Genomic DNA, 20166 nt, shown 5'->3' on the forward strand with positions numbered 1-20166 from the left:
CCATACTTTGAAAGTAAAGATACCCAATTATAAGCATAAATGACTGGTGGGACCTTCACATGTTTTTCCGGGCACGCTTTGAATTTCATTCTTGCCTTTTTGTTCTGCACTTATCAATCTTCTGGGCATTTCATGGAAGGCACTCTCTTTCTCTTCGCTGCTTTGCTTCCAAAGCTGCCTAAAGATGCTCATATTCACTATTAGTGCTGCTTCTTTCCATTTCTTCTCTTCTGCAAAGCTTTATCCTTGGTTTCAATTCCCAGTTTCTTACCGTCTGCCAGAAAATTTCCACCGCTTTTCATGTTGGTATCTAAACCAAATGCACTATTGAAGCTGGTGCAAGATAGTCACTGAATTCGGGGTTGGAATGTCTAGAACTGAGATCACACATGTCAGAGAGCGTTGGTGGTATAGTGGTGAGCATAGCTGCCTTCCAAGCAGTTGACCCGGGTTCGATTCCCAGCCAACGCAATGCAAATATTTATATATTCTCCAGGCAGGATATATTTTAATGCAATATGTCACAAAACGGAAATATCATAAACAGGTTAATCAGCCGGTATATAAAAAAAATAAACAAATACGTAGGCAGGCATCTCGATCGCCCCATCTGCTACATTCATTTTCCTAACATATACTATTTTCCACAAAGCAGAGTCACCACTCACATGTGCTGGTAATAAATATGTTGCACGGGGCAGACAATGAAAGGGCCGAGCCCCGATCAGACATTATAACACCAGCATCTCTAGGTTAAAAAGCATGTCTAGGCAATATCTAGCCTTTCAAAAAATTGGCAAGATCCCCCGATAAATCTAGCAAAAGTCCCAACGATTTTGTGCATACTTGTGCTCTCACCTGAATGCAGCGCCACCTTGTAGCCATCGGAGGTAACTGCGGCTCTCAAAATGTTTTATCAGAGGCCAAGTTGAGAGGACTCCAAGAAGCAGATGGCCACAGAAAGAGTCTCTGACTGCAGCAGGAAGGGTGGATACTTCAAATTGGCATAGTTTCCTGTCCAACGTCCTCTCACGTCCCAAACGCTCCCAAACGCACAAAAGCCTCACACCGGGTAGATCTCTGGCTCTCAGGTAAAGCCAAATCCTGAGCATGCTAGCGCTAGGATCACAGAGAGAAGAGAGGGTCAGAGAGCACCTGTCCTGGTAAAGGCGTGAAACGGCTAGTGCCGAAGAGGGTCTGCACTTTCAGTTATGACTGACTGTGAGAGGGGAAGATGAAGATTTTCTGCACCCAGCATACCTTGCGACATGCTTAGGCAAATGAGGAGAGAGCCCCACCAATCCCTTGCCACTCCACTGAAAGCTCCTCCTCTGCATAAAGAGAACACTTTTACAAGGGAGCAGAGTGGCGCAGCGGAAGCGTGCTGGGCCCATAACCCAGAGGTCGATGGATCGAAACCATCCTCTGCTATATTATTTCTTGTTTTTTCTTCTGAGGAACAATCTGTCATTTCCACGCTACCAGCAAGGAAAAGCGCAGGCTTGTGCTAGCTATGTGAGAAAAGACTTCTCAACTATCTGTCTCTGCTGAAATACAAGAGAGTGATCGCCAAAGGATCAACCCCATACTTTGAAAGTAAAGATACCCAATTATAAGCATAAATGACTGGTGGGACCGTCACACGTTTTTCTGGGCATGCTTTGAATGTCATTCTTGCCTTTTCGTTCTGCTCTTATCATTCTCCTGGGCATTTCATGGAAGGCACTCTCTTTCTCTTCGCTGCTTTGCTTCCAATGCTGCCTAAATAAGTTCATTTCCACTATTTGTACTACTGCTTTCCATTTCTTCTCTTCTGCACAGATTTGTCCTTGGTTTCAATCCCCAGTTCCTTACCCTCTACAAGAAACTTTCTACTGCTTTTCATGTTGGTATCTAAACCAAATGCACCATTGAAACTGGTGCAAGATAGTCATTGAACTCGGGGTTGTAATCTTTAGAACCGAGAGCACTCACATTATAGGGCGTTGGTGGTATAGTGGTGAGCATAGCTGCTTCCCAAGCAGTTGACCTGGGTTCGATTCCCGGCCAATGCAGTGCAAATTTTTATATGTTCTCCAAGCAGGATTTGTTTTAATGCAACATGTCACAAAACGGAAATATCATGAACAGATTAATCAGACGTTAAATTTTAAAAAAAATGAAATACTTAGGCAGGCATCTCGATCGCCCCATCTGCTACATTCATTGTCCTATTAGATGCTATTTTCCAAAAAGCAGAGTCACCACTCACATGTGCTGGTAATAAATATGTTGCGGACGGTAGACAATGAAAGGGCTGAACCCCGACCAGACATTCTAACTCTAGCATCTCTATATTAAAAAGCATTTCTAGGCAATATCTAGCATGTGAATAAAAGTAGGCAAGATCCACCGATGAATCTGGCAAAAGTCCCCAACGATTTTGTGCACACTTGTTCTCTCACCTGAATGCAGCGCCACCTTGTAGCCATCGGATGTAACTGCAGCTCTCAAAATGTTATATCAGAGAGCAAGTTGAGAGGACTCCAAGAGGCAGATGTCCATGGAAAGAGCCTCTCACGACAGCAGGAAGGTTGGATATTTCAAGATGGCAACATTTCCTGTCCAACGTCCTCACGTCACGAACCCTCCCAAACGCTCAAAAGCCTCACACCGGGCAAGCCCTCACCGGGTAGATCTCTGGCTCCCAGTTAAAATCAAATCCTGAGCATGCTAGCGCTAGGATCAAAGAGAGAGGAGAGGGTTAGAGAGCTGCTATCTTGGTAAAGGCCTGAAACTGCTAGTTCCCAAGAGGGTCTGCACTTTCAGTTATGACTGACTGTGAGACGAGAAGATGAAGATTTTCTGCACCCAGCATACATTGCAGCATGCTTAGGCAAATGAGGAGCGAGACCCACCAATCCCTCGCCACTTCGCTGAAAGCTCCTCATCTGCATAAAGAGAACACTTTTACAAGGGAGCAGAGTGGCGCAGCGGAAGCGTGCTGGGCCCATAACCCAGAGGTCGATGGATCGAAACCATCCTCTGCTAATGTTACTTGATTTTTCCTCTGAGGACCAATCTTTCATTTCCACGCTGCCAGCATGGAAAAACGCAGGCTTGTGCTAGCTAGGTGAGAAAAGACTTCTCAACTATCTGTCTCTGCTGAAATACAAGAAAGTGATCATCAAAGGATCAACCCCACACTTTGAAAGTAAAGATACCCAATTATAAGCATAAATGACTGGTGGGACCTTCACATGTTTTTCCGGGCACGCTTTGAATTTCATTCTTGCCTTTTTGTTCTGCACTTATCAATCTTCTGGGCATTTCATGGAAGGCACTCTCTTTCTCTTCGCTGCTTTGCTTCCAAAGCTGCCTAAAGATGCTCATATTCACTATTGGTGCTGCTTCTTTCCATTTCTTCTCTTCTGCACAGCTTTATCCTTGGTTTCAATTCCCAGTTTCTTACCGTCTGCAAGAAAATGTCCACTGCTTTTCATGTTGGTATCTAAACCAAATGCACCATTGAAGCTGGTGCAAGATAGTCTCTGAACTCGGGGTTGTAATGTCTTGAACTGAGAGCACACATGTCAGAGAGCGTTGGTGGTATAGTGGTGAGCATAGCTGCCTTCCAAGCAGTTGACCCGGGTTCGATTCCTGGCCAACGCAATGCAAATATTTATATATTCTCCAGGCAGGATATATTTTAATGCAATATGTCACAAAACGGAAATATCATAAACAGGTTAATCAGCCGGTATATAAAAAAAATAAACAAATACGTAGGCAGGCATCTCGATCGCCCCATCTGCTACATTCATTGTCCTAATATATACTATTTTCCATAAAGCAGAGTCACCACTCACATGTGCTGGTAATAAATATGTGGAAGGGGGCAGACAATGAAAGGGCCGAGCCCCGATCAGACATTATAACTCCAGCATCTCTAGGTCAAAAAGCATTTCTAGGCAATATCTAGCCTTTCAAAAAATTGGCAAGATCCCCCGATAAATCTAGCAAAAGTCCCAACGATTTTGTGCATACTTGTGCTCTCACCTGAATGCAGCGCCACCTTGTAGCCATCAGAGGTAACTGCGGCTCTCAAAATGTTTTATCAGAGGCCAAGTTGAGAGGACTCCAAGAAGCAGATGGCCACGGAAAGAGCCTCTGACTGCAGCAGGAAGGGTGGATACGACAAATTGGCATAGTTTCCTGTCCAACGTGCTCTCACGTCCCAAACGCTCCCTAACGCACAAAAGCCTCACACCGGGTAGATCTCTGGCTCTCAGGTAAAGCCAAATCCTGAGCATGCTAGCGCTAGGATCACAGAGAGAAGAGAGGGTCAGAGAGCTCCTGTCCTGGTAAAGGCGTGAAACGGCTAGTGCCGAAGACGGTCTGCACTTTCAGTTATGACTGACTGTGAGAGGGGAAGATGAAGATTTTCTGCACCCAGCATACCTTGCGACATGCTTAGGCAAATGAGGAGAGAGCCCCACCAATCCCTTGCCACTCCGCTGAAAGCTCCTCCTCTATATAAAGAGAACAATTTTACAAGGGAGCAGAGTGGCGCAGCGGAAGCGTGCTGGGCCCATAACCCAGAGGTCAATGGATCGAAACCATCCTCTGCTATATTATTTCTTGTTTTTTCTTCTGAGGAACAATCTGTCATTTCCACGCTACCAGCAAGGAAAAGCGCAGGCTTGTGCTAGCTATGTGAGAAAAGACTTCTCAACTATCTGTCTCTGCTGAAATACAAGAGAGTGATCGCCAAAGGATCAACCCCATACTTTGAAAGTAAAGATACCCAATTATAAGCATAAATGACTGGTGGGACCGTCACACGTTTATCTGGGCATGCTTTGAATGTCATTCTTGCCTTTTCGTTCTGCTCTTATAATTCTCCTGGGCATTTCATGGAAGGCACTCTCTTTCTCTTCGCTGCTTTGCTTCCAATGCTGCCTAAATAAGTTAATTTCCACTATTTGTACTACTGCTTTCCATTTCTTCTCTTCTGCCCAGATTTGGCCTTGGTTTCAATCCCCAGTTCCTTACCCTCTACAAGAAACTTTCTACTGCTTTTCATGTTGGTATCTAAACCAAATGCACCATTGAAACTGGTGCAAGATAGTCATTGAACTCGGGGTTGTAATCTTTAGAACCAAGAGCACCCACATCATAGGGCGTTGGTGGTATAGTGGTGAGCATAGCTGCTTCCCAAGCAGTTGACCCGGGTTCGATTCCCGGCCAATGCAGTGCAAATTTTTATATGTTCTCCAAGCAGGATTTGTTTTAATGCAACATGTCACAAAACGGAAATATCATGAACAGATTAATCAGACGTTAAATTTTAAAAAAAATGAAATACTTAGGCAGGCATCTCGATCGCCCCATCTGCTACATTCATTGTCCTATTAGATGCTATTTTCCAAAAAGCAGAGTCACCACTCACATGTGCTGGTAATAAATATGTTGCGGGCGGTAGACAATGAAAGGGCTGAACCCCGACCAGACATTCTAACTCTAGCATCTCTATATTAAAAAGCATTTCTAGGCAATATCTAGCATGTGAATAAAAGTAGGCAAGATCCACCAATGAATCTGGCAAAAGTCCCCAACGATTTTGTGCACACTTGTTCTCTCACCTGAATGCAGCGCCACCTTGTAGCCATCGGATGTAACTGCAGCTCACAAAATGTTATATTAGAGAGCAAGTTGAGAGGACTCCAAGAGGCAGATGTCCATGGAAAGAGCCTCTCACGACAGCAGGAAGGTTGGATATTTCAAGATGGCAACATTTCCTGTCCAACGTCCTCACGTCCCGAACGCTCCCAAACGCTCAAAAGCCTCACACCGGGCAAGCCCTCACCGGGTAGATCTCTGGCTCCCAGTTAAAATCAAATCCTGAGCATGCTAGCGCTAGGATCAAAGAGAGAGGAGAGGGTTAGAGAGCTGCTATCTTGGTAAAGGCCTGAAACTGCTAGTTCCCAAGAGGGTCTGCACTTTCAGTTATGACTGACTGTGAGACGAGAAGATGAAGATTTTCTGCACCCAGCATACATTGCAGCATGCTTAGGCAAATGAGGAGCGAGACCCGCCAATCCCTTGCCACTTCAGTGAAAGCTCCTCATCTGCATAAAGAGAACACTTTTACAAGGGAGCAGAGTGGCGCAGCGGAAGCGTGCTGGGCCCATAACCCAGAGGTCGATGGATCGAAACCATCCTCTGCTAATGTTACCTGATTTTTCCTCTGAGGACCAATCTTTCATTTCCACGCTGCCAGCATGGAAAAACGCAGGCTTGTGCTAGCTAGGTGAGAAAAGACAAGAAAGTGATCATCAAAGGATCAACCCCATACTTTGAAAGTGAAGATACCCAATTATAAGCATAAATGACTGGTGGGACCTTCACATGTTTTTCCGGGCACGCTTTGAATTTCATTCTTGCCTTTTTGTTCTGCACTTATCAATCTTCTGGGCATTTCATGGAAGGCACTCTCTTTCTCTTCGCTGCTTTGCTTCCAAAGCTGCCTAAAGATGCTCTTATTCACTATTGGTGCTGCTTCTTTCCAATTCTTCTCTTCTGCACAGCTTTATCCTTGGTTTCAATTCCCAGTTTCTTACCGTCTGCAAGAAAATGTCCACTGCTTTTCATGTTGGTATCTAAACCAAATGCACCATTGAAGCTGGTGCAAGATAGTCACTGAACTCGGGGTTGTAATGTCTAGAACTGAGAGCACACATGTCAGAGAGCGTTGGTGGTATAGTGGTGAGCATAGCTACCTTCCAAGCAGTTGACCCGGGTTCGATTCCCGGCCAACGCAATGCAAATATTTATATATTCTCCAGGCAGGATATATTTTAATGCAAATGTCACAAAACGGAAATATCATAAACAGGTTAATCAGCCGGTATATAAAAAAAATAAACAAATACGTAGGCAGGCATCTCGATCGCCCCATCTGCTACATTCATTGTCCTAATATATACTATTTTCCATAAAGCAGAGTCACCACTCACATGTGCTGGTAATAAATATGTTGCAGGGGGCAGACAATGAAAGGGCCGAGCCCCGATCAGACATTATAACTCCAGCATCTCTAGGTCAAAAAGCATTTCTAGGCAATATCTAGCCTTTCAAAAAATTGGCAAGATCCCCCGATAAATCTAGCAAAAGTCCCAACGATTTTGTGCATACTTGTGCTCTCACCTGAATGCAGCGCCACCTTGTAGCCATCAGAGGTAACTGCGGCTCTCAAAATGTTTTATCAGAGGCCAAGTTGAGAGGACTCCAAGAAGCAGATGGCCACGGAAAGAGCCTCTGACTGCAGCAGGAAGGGTGGATACGACAAATTGGCATAGTTTCCTGTCCAACGTGCTCTCACGTCCCAAACGCTCCCAAACGCACAAAAGCCTCACACCGGGTAGATCTCTGGCTCTCAGGTAAAGCCAAATCCTGAGCATGCTAGCGCTAGGATCACAGAGAGAAGAGAGGGTCAGAGAGCTCCTGTCCTGGTAAAGGCATGAAACGGCTAGTGCCGAAGAGGGTCTGCACTTTCAGTTATGACTGACTGTGAGAGGGGAAGATGAAGATTTTCTGCACCCAGCATACCTTGCGACATGCTTAGGCAAATGAGGAGAGAGCCCCACCAATCCCTTGCCACTCCGCTGAAAGCTCCTCCTCTGCATAAAGAGAGCACTTTTACAAGGGAGCAGAGTGGCGCAGCGGAAGCGTGCTGGGCCCATAACCCAGAGGTCGATGGATCGAAACCATCCTCTGCTATATTATTTCTTGTTTTTTCTTCTGAGGAACAATCTGTCATTTCCACGCTACCAGCAAGGAAAAGCGCAGGCTTGTGCTAGCTATGTGAGAAAAGACTTCTCAACTATCTGTCTCTGCTGAAATACAAGAGAGTGATCGCCAAAGGATCAACCCCATACTTTGAAAGTAAAGATACCCAATTATAAGCATAAATGACTGGTGGGACCGTCACACGTTTTTCTGGGCATGCTTTGAATGTCATTCTTGCCTTTTCGTTCTGCTCTTATCATTCTCCTGGGCATTTCATGGAAGGCACTCTCTTTCTCTTCGTTGCTTTGCTTCCAATGCTGCCTAAATAAGTTCATTTCCACTATTTGTACTACTGCTTTCCATTTCTTCTCTTCTGCACAGATTTGCCCTTGGTTTCAATCCCCAGTTCCTTACCCTCTACAAGAAACTTTCTACTGCTTTTCATGTTGGTATCTAAACCAAATGCACCATTGAAACTGGTGCAAGATAGTCATTGAACTCGGGGTTGTAATCTTTAGAACCGAGAGCACTCACATCATAGGGCGTTGGTGGTATAGTGGTGAGCATAGCTGCTTCCCAAGCAGTTGACCTGGGTTCGATTCCCGGCCAATGCAGTGCAAATTTTTATATGTTCTCCAAGCAGGATTTGTTTTAATGCAACATGTCACAAAACGGAAATATCATGAACAGATTAATCAGACGTTAAATTTAAAAAAAAATGAAATACTTAGGCAGGCATCTCGATCGCCCCATCTGCTACATTCATTGTCCTATTAGATGCTATTTTCCAAAAAGCAGAGTCACCACTCACATGTGCTGGTAATAAATATGTTGCGGGCGGTAGACAATGAAAGGGCTGAACTCCGACCAGACATTCTAACTCTAGCATCTCTATATTAAAAAGCATTTCTAGGCAATATCTAGCATGTGAATAAAAGTAGGCAAGATCCACCGATGAATCTGGCAAAAGTCCCCAACGATTTTGTGCACACTTGTTCTCTCACCTGAATGCAGCGCCAACTTGTAGCCATCGGATGTAACTGCAGCTCTCAAAATGTTATATCAGAGAGCAAGTTGAGAGGACTCCAAGAGGCAGATGTCCATGGAAAGAGCCTCTCACGACAGCAGGAAGGTTGGATATTTCAAGATGGCAACATTTCCTGTCCAACGTCCTCACGTCACGAACGCTCCCAAACGCTCAAAAGCCTCACACCGGGCAAGCCCTCACCGGGTAGATCTCTGGCTCCCAGTTAAAATCAAATCCTGTGCATGCTAGCGCTAGGATCAAAGAGAGAGGAGAGGGTTAGAGAGCTGCTATCTTGGTAAAGGCCTGAAACTGCTAGTTCCCAAGAGGGTCTGCACTTTCAGTTATGACTGACTGTGAGACGAGAAGATGAAGATTTTCTGCACCCAGCATACATTGCAGCATGCTTAGGCAAATGAGGAGCGAGACCCACCAATCCCTCGCCACTTCGCTGAAAGCTCCTCATCTGCATAAAGAGAACACTTTTACAAGGGAGCAGAGTGGCGCAGCGGAAGCGTGCTGGGCCCATATCCCAGAGGTCGATGGATCGAAACCATTCTCTGCTAATGTTACTTGATTTTTCCTCTGAGGTCCAATCTTTCATTTCCACGCTGCCAGCATGGAAAAACGCAGGCTTGTGCTAGCTAGGTGAGAAAAGACTTCTCAACTATCTGTCTCTGCTGAAATACAAGAAAGTGATCGCCAAAGGATCAACCCCATACTTTGAAAGTAAAGATACCCAATTATAAGCATAAATGACTGGTGGGACCTTCACATGTTTTTCCGGGCACGCTTTGAATTTCATTCTTGCCTTTTTGTTCTGCACTTATCAATCTTCTGGGCATTTCATGGAAGGCACTCTCTTTCTCTTCGCTGCTTTGCTTCCAAAGCTGCCTAAAGATGCTCATATTCACTATTGGTGCTGCTTCTTTCCATTTCTTCTCTTCTGCACAGCTTTATCCTTGGTTTCAATTCCCAGTTTCTTACCGTCTGCAAGAAAATGTCCACTGCTTTTCATGTTGGTATCTAAACCAAATGCACCATTGAAGCTGGTGCAAGATAGTCTCTGAACTCGGGGTTGTAATGTCTTGAACTGAGAGCACACATGTCAGAGAGCGTTGGTGGTATAGTGGTGAGCATAGCTGCCTTCCAAGCAGTTGACCCGGGTTCGATTCCTGGCCAACGCAATGCAAATATTTATATATTCTCCAGGCAGGATATATTTTAATGCAATATGTCACAAAACGGAAATATCATAAACAGGTTAATCAGCCGGTATATAAAAAAAATAAACAAATACGTAGGCAGGCATCTCGATCGCCCCATCTGCTACATTCATTGTCCTAATATATACTATTTTCCATAAAGCAGAGTCACCACTCACATGTGCTGGTAATAAATATGTGGAAGGGGGCAGACAATGAAAGGGCCGAGCCCCGATCAGACATTATAACTCCAGCATCTCTAGGTCAAAAAGCATTTCTAGGCAATATCTAGCCTTTCAAAAAATTGGCAAGATCCCCCGATAAATCTAGCAAAAGTCCCAACGATTTTGTGCATACTTGTGCTCTCACCTGAATGCAGCGCCACCTTGTAGCCATCAGAGGTAACTGCGGCTCTCAAAATGTTTTATCAGAGGCCAAGTTGAGAGGACTCCAAGAAGCAGATGGCCACGGAAAGAGCCTCTGACTGCAGCAGGAAGGGTGGATACGACAAATTGGCATAGTTTCCTGTCCAACGTGCTCTCACGTCCCAAACGCTCCCTAACGCACAAAAGCCTCACACCGGGTAGATCTCTGGCTCTCAGGTAAAGCCAAATCCTGAGCATGCTAGCGCTAGGATCACAGAGAGAAGAGAGGGTCAGAGAGCTCCTGTCCTGGTAAAGGCGTGAAACGGCTAGTGCCGAAGACGGTCTGCACTTTCAGTTATGACTGACTGTGAGAGAGGAAGATGAAGATTTTCTGCACCCAGCATACCTTGCGACATGCTTAGGCAAATGAGGAGAGAGCCCCACCAATCCCTTGCCACTCCGCTGAAAGCTCCTCCTCTGCATAAAGAGAACACTTTTACAAGGGAGCAGAGTGGCGCAGCGGAAGCGTGCTGGGCCCATAACCCAGAGGTCGATGGATCGAAACCATCCTCTGCTATATTATTTCTTGTTTTTTCTTCTGAGGAACAATCTGTCATTTCCACGCTACCAGCAAGGAAAAGCGCAGGCTTGTGTTAGCTATGTGAGAAAAGACTTCTCAACTATCTGTCTCTGCTGAAATACAAGAGAGTGATCGCCAAAGGATCAACCCCATACTTTGAAAGTAAAGATACCCAATTATAAGCATAAATGACTGGTGGGACCGTCACACGTTTATCTGGGCATGATTTGAATGTCATTCTTGCCTTTTCGTTCTGCTCTTATCATTCTCCTGGGCATTTCATGGAAGGCACTCTCTTTCTCTTCGCTGCTTTGCTTCCAATGCTGCCTAAATAAGTTCATTTCCACTATTTGTACTACTGCTTTCCATTTCTTCTCTTCTGCCCAGATTTGGCCTTGATTTCAATCCCCAGTTCCTTACCCTCTACAAGAAACTTTCTACTGCTTTTCATGTTGGTATCTAAACCAAATGCACCATTGAAACTGGTGCAAGATAGTCATTGAACTCGGGGTTGTAATCTTTAGAACCAAGAGCACCCACATCATAGGGCGTTGGTGGTATAGTGGTGAGCATAGCTGCTTCCCAAGCAGTTGACCCGGGTTCGATTCCCGGCCAATGCAGTGCAAATTTTTATATGTTCTCCAAGCAGGATTTGTTTTAATGCAACATGTCACAAAACGGAAATATCATGAACAGATTAATCAGACGTTAAATTTAAAAAAAAATGAAATACTTAGGCAGGCATCTCGATCGCCCCATCTGCTACATTCATTGTCCTATTAGATGCTATTTTCCAAAAAGCAGAGTCACCACTCACATGTGCTGGTAATAAATATGTTGCGGGCGGTAGACAATGAAAGGGCTGAACCCCGACCAGACATTCTAACTCTAGCATCTCTATATTAAAAAGCATTTCTAGGCAATATCTAGCATGTGAATAAAAGTAGGCAAGATCCACCAATGAATCTGGCAAAAGTCCCCAACGATTTTGTGCACACTTGTTCTCTCACCTGAATGCAGCGCCACCTTGTAGCCATCGGGTGTAACTGCAGCTCACAAAATGTTATCTCAGAGAGCAAGTTGAGAGGACTCCAAGAGGCAGATGTCCATGGAAAGAGCCTCTCACGACAGCAGGAAGGTTGGATATTTCAAGATGGCAACATTTCCTGTCCAACGTCCTCACGTCCCGAACGCTCCCAAACGCTCAAAAGCCTCACACCGGGCAAGCCCTCACCGGGTAGATCTCTGGCTCCCAGTTAAAATCAGATCCTGAGCATGCTAGCGCTAGGATCAAAGAGAGAGGAGAGGGTTAGAGAGCTGCTATCTTGGTAAAGGCCTGAAACTGCTAGTTCCCAAGAGGGTCTGCACTTTCAGTTATGACTGACTGTGAGACGAGAAGATGAAGATTTTCTGCACCCAGCATACATTGCAGCATGCTTAGGCAAATGAGGAGCGAGACCCACCAATCCCTCGCCACTTCGCTGAAAGCTCCTCATCTGCAGAAAGAGAACACTTATACAAGGGAGCAGAGTGGCGCAGCGGAAGCGTGCTGGGCCCATAACCCAGAGGTCGATGGATCGAAACGATCCTCTGCTAATGTTACTTGATTTTTCCTCTGAGGACCAATCTTTCATTTCCACGCTGCCAGCATGGAAAAACGCAGGCTTGTGCTAGCTAGGTGAGAAAAGACTTCTCAACTATCTGTCGCTGCTGAAATACAAGAAAGTGATCATCAAAGGATCAACCCCATACTTTGAAAGTAAAGATACCCAATTATAAGCATAAATGACTGGTGGGACCTTCACATGTTTTTCCGGGCACGCTTTGAATTTCATTCTTGCCTTTTTGTTCTGCACTTATCAATCTTCTGGGCATTTCATGGAAGGCACTCTCTTTCTCTTCGCTGCTTTGCTTCCAAAGCTGCCTAAAGATGCTCATATTCACTATTGGTGCTGCTTCTTTCCATTTCTTCTCTTCTGCACAGCTTTATCCTTGGTTTCAATTCCCAGTTTCTTACCGTCTGCAAGAAAATTTCCACTGCTTTTCATGTTGGTATCTAAACCAAATGCACCATTGAAGCTGGTGCAAGATAGTCACTGAACTCGGGGTTGTAATGTCTAGAACTGAGAGCACACATGTCAGAGAGCGTTGGTGGTATAGTGGTGAGCATAGCTGCCTTCCAAGCAGTTGACCTGGGTTCGATTCCCGGCCAACGCAATGCAAATATTTATATATTCTCCAGGCAGGATATTTTTTATTGCAATATGTCACAAAACGGAAATATCATAAACAGGTTAATCAGCCGGTATATAAAAAAAAAAAAAAAATACGTAGGCAGGCATCTCGATCGCCCCATCTGCTACATTCATTGTCCTAATATATACTATTTTCCATAAAGCAGAGTCACCACTCACATGTGCTGGTAATAAATATGTTGCAGGGGGCAGACAATGAAAGGGCCGAGCCCCGATCAGACATTATAACTCCAGCATCTCTAGGTTAAAAAGCATTTCTAGGCAATATCTAGCCTTTCAAAAAATTGGCAAGATCCCCCGATAAATCTAGCAAAAGTCCCAACGATTTTGTGCATACTTGTGCTCTCACCTGAATGCAGCGCCACCTTGTAGCCATCGGAGGTAACTGCGGCTCTCAAAATGTTTTATGAGAGGCCAAGTTGAGAGGACTCCAAGAAGCAGATGGCCACGGAAAGAGCCTCTGACTGCAGCAGGAAGGGTGGATACTTCAAATTGGCATAGTTTCCTGTCCAACGTCCTCTCACGTCCCAAACGCTCCCAAACGCGCAAAAGCCTCACACCGGGTAGATCTCTGGCTCTCAGGTAAAGCCAAATCCTGAGCATGCTAGCGCTAGGATCACAGAGAGAAGAGAGGGTCAGAGAGCTCCTGTCCTGGTAAAGGCCTGAAATGGCTAGTGCCGAAGAGGGTCTGCACTTTCAGTTATGACTGACTGTGAGAGGGGAAGATGAAGATTTTCTGCACCCAGCATACCTTGCGACATGCTTAGGCAAATGAGGAGAGAGCCCCACCAATCCCTTGCCACTCCGCTGAAAGCTCCTCCTCTGCATAAAGAGAACACTTTTACAAGGGAGCAGAGTGGCGCAGCGGAAGCGTGCTGGGCCCATAACCCAGAGGTCGATGGATCGAAACCATCCTCTGCTATAATATTTCTTGTTTTATCTTCTGAGGACCAATCTGTCATTTCCACGCTACCAGCAAGGAAAAGCGCAGGCTTGTGCTAGCTATGTGAGAAAAGACTTCTCAACTATCTGTCTCTGCTGAAATACAAGAGAGTGATCACCAAAGGATCAACCCCATACTTTGAAAGTAAAGATACCCAATTATAAGCATAAATGACTGGTGGGACCGCCACACGTTTTTCTGGGCATGCTTTGAATGTAATTCTTGCCTTTTCGTTCTGCTCTTATCATTCTCCTGGGCATTTCATGGAAGGCACTCTCTTTCTCTTCGCTGCTTTGCTTCCAATGCTGCCTATGTTCATTTCCACTATTTGTACTACTGCTTTTCATTTCTTCTCTTCTGCACAGATTTGGCCTTGGTTTCAATCCCCAGTTCCTTACCCTCTACAAGAAACTTTCTACTGCTTTTCATGTTGGTATCTAAACCAAATGCACCATTGAAACTGGTGCAAGATAGTCATTGAACTCGGGGTTGTAATCTTTAGAACCGAGAGCACCCACATCATAGGGCGTTGGTGGTATAGGTGTGAGTATAGCTGCTTCCCAAGCAGTTGACCCAGGTTCGATTCCCAGCCAATGCAGTGCAAATTTTTATATGTTCTCCAAGCAGGATTTGTTTTAATGCAACATGTCACAAAACGGAAATATCATGAACAGATTAATCAGACGTTAAATTTAAAACAAAATGAAATACTTAGGCAGGCATCTCGATCGCCCCATCTGCTACATTCATTGTCCTATTAGATGCTATTTTCCAAAAAGCAGAGTACCACTCACATGTGCTGGTAATAAATATCTTGCGGGCGGTAGACAATGAAAGGGCTGAACCCCGACCAGACATTCTAACTCTAGCATCTCTATATTAAAAAGCATTTCTAGGCAATATCTAGCATGTGAATAAAAGTAGGCAAGATCCACCGATGAATCTGGCAAAAGTCCCCAACGATTTTGTGCACACTTGTTCTCTCACCTGAATGCAGCGCCACCTTGTAGCCATCGGATGTAACTGCAGCTCACAAAATGTTATATCAGAGGGCAAGTTGAGAGGACTCCAAGAGGCAGATGTCCATGGAAAGAGCCTCTCACGACAGCAGGAAGGTTGGATATTTCAAGATGGCAACATTTCCTGTCCAACATCCTCACGTCCCGAACGCTCCCAAACGCTCAAAAGCCTCACACCGGGCAAGCCCTCACCGGGTAGATCTCTGGCTCCCAGTTAAAATCAAATCCTGAGCATGCTAGCGCTAGGATCAAAGAGAGAGGAGAGGGTTAGAGAGCTGCTATCTTGCTAAAGGCCTGAAACTGCTAGTTCCCAAGAGGGTCTGCACTTTCAGTTATGACTGACTGTGAGACGAGAAGATGAAGATTTTCTGCACCCAGCATACATTGCAGCATGCTTAGGCAAATGAGGAGCGAGACCCGCCAATCCCTTGCCACTTCGGTGAAAGCTCCTCATCTGCATAAAGAGAACACTTTTACAAGGGAGCAGAGTGGCGCAGCGGAAGCGTGCTGGGCCCATAACCCAGAGGTCGATGGATCGAAACCATCCTCTGCTATAATATTTCTTGTTTTTTCTTCTGAGGACCAATCTGTCATTTCCACGCTACCAGCAAGGAAAAGCGCAGGCTTGTGCTAGCTATGTGAGAAAAGACTTCTCAACTATCTGTCTCTGCTGAAATACAAGAGAGTGATCGCCAAAGGATCAACCCCATACTTTGAAAGTAAAGATACCCAATTATAAGCATAAATGACTGGTGGGACTGTCACACGTTTTTCTGGGCATGCTTTGAATGTCATTCTTGCCTTTTCGTTCTGCTCTTATCATTCTCCTGGGCATTTCATGGAAGGCACTCTCTTTCCCTTCGCTGCTTTGCTTCCAATGCTGCCTAAATATGTTCATTTCCACTATTTGTACTACTGCTTTCCATTTCTTCTCTTCTGCACAGATTTGGCCTTGGTTTCGATCCCCAGTTCCTTACCCTCTACAAGAAACTTTCTACTGCTTTTCATGTTGGTATCTAAACCAAATGCACCATTGAAACTGGTGCAAGATAGTCATTGAACTCGGGGTTGTAATCTTTAGAACCGAGAGCACCCACATCATAGGGCGTTGGTGGTATAGTGGTGAGCATAGCTGCTTCCCAAGCAGTTGACCCAGGTTTGATTCCCGGCCAATGCAGTGCAAATTTTTATATGTTCTCCAAGCAGGATTTGTTTTAATGCAACATGTCACAAAACGGAAATATCATGAACAGATTAATCAGACGTTAAATTTAAAAAAAAATGAAATACTTAGGCAGGCATCTCGATCGCCCCATCTGCTACATTCATTGTCCTATTAGATGCTATTTTCCAAAAAGCAGAGTCACCACTCACATGTGCTGGTAATAAATATGTTGCGGCCGGTAGACAATGAAAGGGCTGAACCCCGACCAGACATTCTAACTCTAGCATCTCTATATTAAAAATCATTTCTAGGCAATATCTAGCGTGTGAATAAAAGTAGGCAAGATCCACCGATGAATCTGGCAAAAGTCCCCAACGATTTTGTGCACACTTGTTCTCTCACCTGAATGCAGCGCCACCTTGTAGCCATCGGATGTAACTGCAGCTCACAAAATGTTATATCAGAGAGCAAGTTGAGAGGACTCCAAGAGGCAGATGTCCATGGAAAGAGCCTCTCACGACAGCAGGAAGGTTGGATATTTCAAGATGGCAACATTTCCTGTCCAACGTCCTCAACGCTCCCAAACGCTCCCAAACGCTCAAAAGCCTCACACCGGGCAAGCCCTCACCGGGTAGATCTCTGGCTCCCAGTTAAAATCAGATCCTGAGCATGCTAGCGCTAGGATCAAAGAGAGAGGAGAGGGTTAGAGAGCTGCTATCTTGGTAAAGGCCTGAAACTGCTAGTTCCCAAGAGGGTCTGCACTTTCAGTTATGACTGACTGAGACGAGAAGATGAAGATTTTCTGCACCCAGCATACATTGCAGCATGCTTAGGCAAATGAGGAGCGAGACCCACCAATCCCTCGCCACTTCGCTGAAAGCTCCTCATCTGCATAAAGAGAACACTTTTACAAGGGAGCAGAGTGGCGCAGCGGAAGCGTGCTGGGCCCATAACCCAGAGGTCGATGGATCGAAACCATCCTCTGCTAATGTTACTTGATTTTTCCTCTGAGGACCAATCTTTCATTTCCACGCTGCCAGCATGGAAAAACGCAGGCTTGTGCTAGCTAGGTGAGAAAAGACTTCTCAACTATCTGTCTCTGCTGAAATACAAGAAAGTGATCATCAAAGGATCAACCCCATACTTTGAAAGTAAAGATACCCAATTATAAGCATAAATGACTGGTGGGACCTTCACATGTTTTTCCGGGCACGCTTTGAATTTAATTCTTGCCTTTTTGTTCTGCACTTATCAATCTTCTGGGCATTTCATGGAAGGCACTCTCTTTCTCTTCGCTGCTTTGCTTCCAAAGCTGCCTAAAGATGCTCATATTCACTATTGGTGCTGATTCTTTCCATTTCTTCTCTTCTGCACAGCTTTATCCTTGGTTTCAATTCCCAGTTTCTTACCGTCTGCAAGAAAATTTCCACTGCTTTTCATGTTGGTATCGAAAACCAAATGCACCATTGAAGCTGGTGCAAGATAGTCACTGAACTCGGGGTTGTAATGTCTAGAACTGAGAGCACACATGTCAGAGAGCGTTGGTGGTATAGTGGTGAGCATAGCTGCCTTCCAAGCAGTTGACCTGGGTTCGATTCCCGGCTAACGCAATGCAAATATTTATATATTCTCCAGGCAGGATATATTTTAATGCAATATGTCACAAAACGGAAATATCATAAACAGGTTAATCAGCCGGTATATAAAAAAAATAAACAAATCCGTAGGCAGGCATCTCGATCGCCCCATCTGCTACATTCATTGTCCTAATATATACTATTTTCCATAAAGCAGAGTCACCACTCACATGTGCTGGTAATAAAGATGTTGCAGGGGGCAGACAATGAAAGGGCCGAGCCCCGATCAGACATTATAACTCCAGCATCTCTAGGTCAAAAAGCATTTCTAGGCAATATCTAGCCTTTCAAAAAATTGGCAAGATCCCCCGATAAATCTAGCAAAAGTCCCAACGATTTTGTGCATACTTGTGCTCTCACCTGAATGTAGCGCCACCTTGTAGCCATCGGAGGTAACTGCGGCTCTCAAAATGTTTTATCAGAGGCCAAGTTGAGAGGACTCCAAGAAGCAGATGGCCACGGAAAGAGCCTCTGACTGCAGCAGGAAGGGTGGATACTTCAAATTGGCATAGTTTCCTGTCCAACGTCCTCTCACGTCCCAAACGCTCCCAAACGCGCAAAAGCCTCACACCGGGTAGATCTCTGGCTCTCAGGTAAAGCCAAATCCTGAGCATGCTAGCGCTAGGATCACAGAGAGAAGAGAGGGTCAGAGAGCTCCTGTCCTGGTAAAGGCCTGAAACGGCTAGTGCCGAAGAGGGTCTGCACTTTCAGTTATGACTGACTGTGAGAGGGGAAGATGAAGATTTTCTGCACCCAGCATACCTTGCGACATGCTTAGGCAAATGAGGAGAGAGCCCCACCAATCCCTTGCCACTCCGCTGAAAGCTCCTCCTCTGCATAAAGAGAACACTTTTACAAGGGAGCAGAGTGGCGCAGCGGAAGCGTGCTGGGCCCATAACCCAGAGGTCGATGGATCGAAACCATCCTCTGCTATAATATTTCTTGTTTTATCTTCTGAGGACCAATCTGTCATTTCCACGCTACCAGCAAGGAAAAGCGCAGACTTGTGCTAGCTATGTGAGAAAAGACTTCTCAACTATCTGTCTCTGCTGAAATACAAGAGAGTGATCGCCAAAGGATCAACCCCATACTTTGAAAGTAAAGATACCCAATTATAAGCATAAATGACTGGTGGGACCGTCACACGTTTTTCTGGGCATGCTTTGAATGTAATTCTTGCCTTTTCGTTCTGCTCTTATCATTCTCCAGGGCATTTCATGGAAGGCACTCTCTTTCTCTTCGCTGCTTTGCTTCCAATGCTGCCTATGTTCATTTCCACTATTTGTACTACTGCTTTCCATTTCTTCACTTCTGCACAGATTTGGCCTTGGTTTCAATCCCCAGTTCCTTACCCTCTACAAGAAACTTTCTACTGCTTTTCATGTTGGTATCTAAACCAAATGCACCATTGAAACTGGTGCAAGATAGTCATTGAACTCGGGGTTGTAATCTTTAGAACCGAGAGCACCCACATCATAGGGCGTTGGTGGTATAGGTGTGAGTATAGCTGCTTCCCAAGCAGTTGACCTGGGTTCGATTCCCAGCCAATGCAGTGCAAATTTTTATATGTTCTCCAAGCAGGATTTGTTTTAATGCAACATGTCACAAAACGGAAATATCATGAACAGATTAATCAGACGTTAAATTTAAAACAAAATGAAATACTTAGGCAGGCATCTCGATCGCCCCATCTGCTACATTCATTGTCCTATTAGATGCTATTTTCCAAAAAGCAGAGTACCACTCACATGTGCTGGTAATAAATATCTTGCGGGCGGTAGACAATGAAAGGGCTGAACCCCGACCAGACATTCTAACTCTAGCATCTCTATATTAAAAAGCATTTCTAGGCAATATCTAGCATGTGAATAAAAGTAGGCAAGATCCACCGATGAATCTGGCAAAAGTCCCCAACGATTTTGTGCACACTTGTTCTCTCACCTGAATGCAGCGCCACCTTGTAGCCATCGGATGTAACTGCAGCTCACAAAATGTTATATCAGAGGGCAAGTTGAGAGGACTCCAAGAGGCAGATGTCCATGGAAAGAGCCTCTCACGACAGCAGGAAGGTTGGATATTTCAAGATGGCAACATTTCCTGTTCAACGTCCTCAACGCTCCCAAACGCTCAAAAGCCTCACACCGGGCAAGCCCTCACTGGGTAGATCTCTGGCTCCCAGTTAAAATCAAATCCTGAGCATGCT

The 20166-nt window shown here is 45.1% G+C and overlaps 6 non-coding genes across 6 annotated transcripts; all 6 read left to right on the top strand.

The window, feature by feature from the left end:
• Positions 1 to 1982: 1982 nt before the first annotated feature.
• On the top strand, positions 1983 to 2054 carry TRNAG-CCC (transfer RNA glycine (anticodon CCC)). The gene has a single exon. It is a non-coding gene; the product is annotated as a tRNA-Gly (tRNA).
• A 3108-nt stretch (positions 2055 to 5162) lies between these two features.
• On the top strand, positions 5163 to 5234 carry TRNAG-CCC (transfer RNA glycine (anticodon CCC)). Its single transcript has one exon. It is a non-coding gene; the product is annotated as a tRNA-Gly (tRNA).
• A 3078-nt stretch (positions 5235 to 8312) lies between these two features.
• On the top strand, positions 8313 to 8384 carry TRNAG-CCC (transfer RNA glycine (anticodon CCC)). The gene has a single exon. It is a non-coding gene; the product is annotated as a tRNA-Gly (tRNA).
• Positions 8385 to 11492: 3108 nt separating this feature from the next.
• TRNAG-CCC (transfer RNA glycine (anticodon CCC)) lies at positions 11493 to 11564 on the top strand. Its single transcript has one exon. It is a non-coding gene; the product is annotated as a tRNA-Gly (tRNA).
• A 1525-nt stretch (positions 11565 to 13089) lies between these two features.
• TRNAG-UCC (transfer RNA glycine (anticodon UCC)) lies at positions 13090 to 13161 on the top strand. Its single transcript has one exon. It is a non-coding gene; the product is annotated as a tRNA-Gly (tRNA).
• A 4703-nt stretch (positions 13162 to 17864) lies between these two features.
• On the top strand, positions 17865 to 17936 carry TRNAG-UCC (transfer RNA glycine (anticodon UCC)). Its single transcript has one exon. It is a non-coding gene; the product is annotated as a tRNA-Gly (tRNA).
• Positions 17937 to 20166: the final 2230 nt, after the last annotated feature.

Source organism: Triturus cristatus, chromosome 11 (assembly GCF_964204655.1).
Source record: "Triturus cristatus chromosome 11, aTriCri1.1, whole genome shotgun sequence".
Lineage (NCBI taxonomy): Eukaryota > Metazoa > Chordata > Amphibia > Caudata > Salamandridae > Triturus > Triturus cristatus.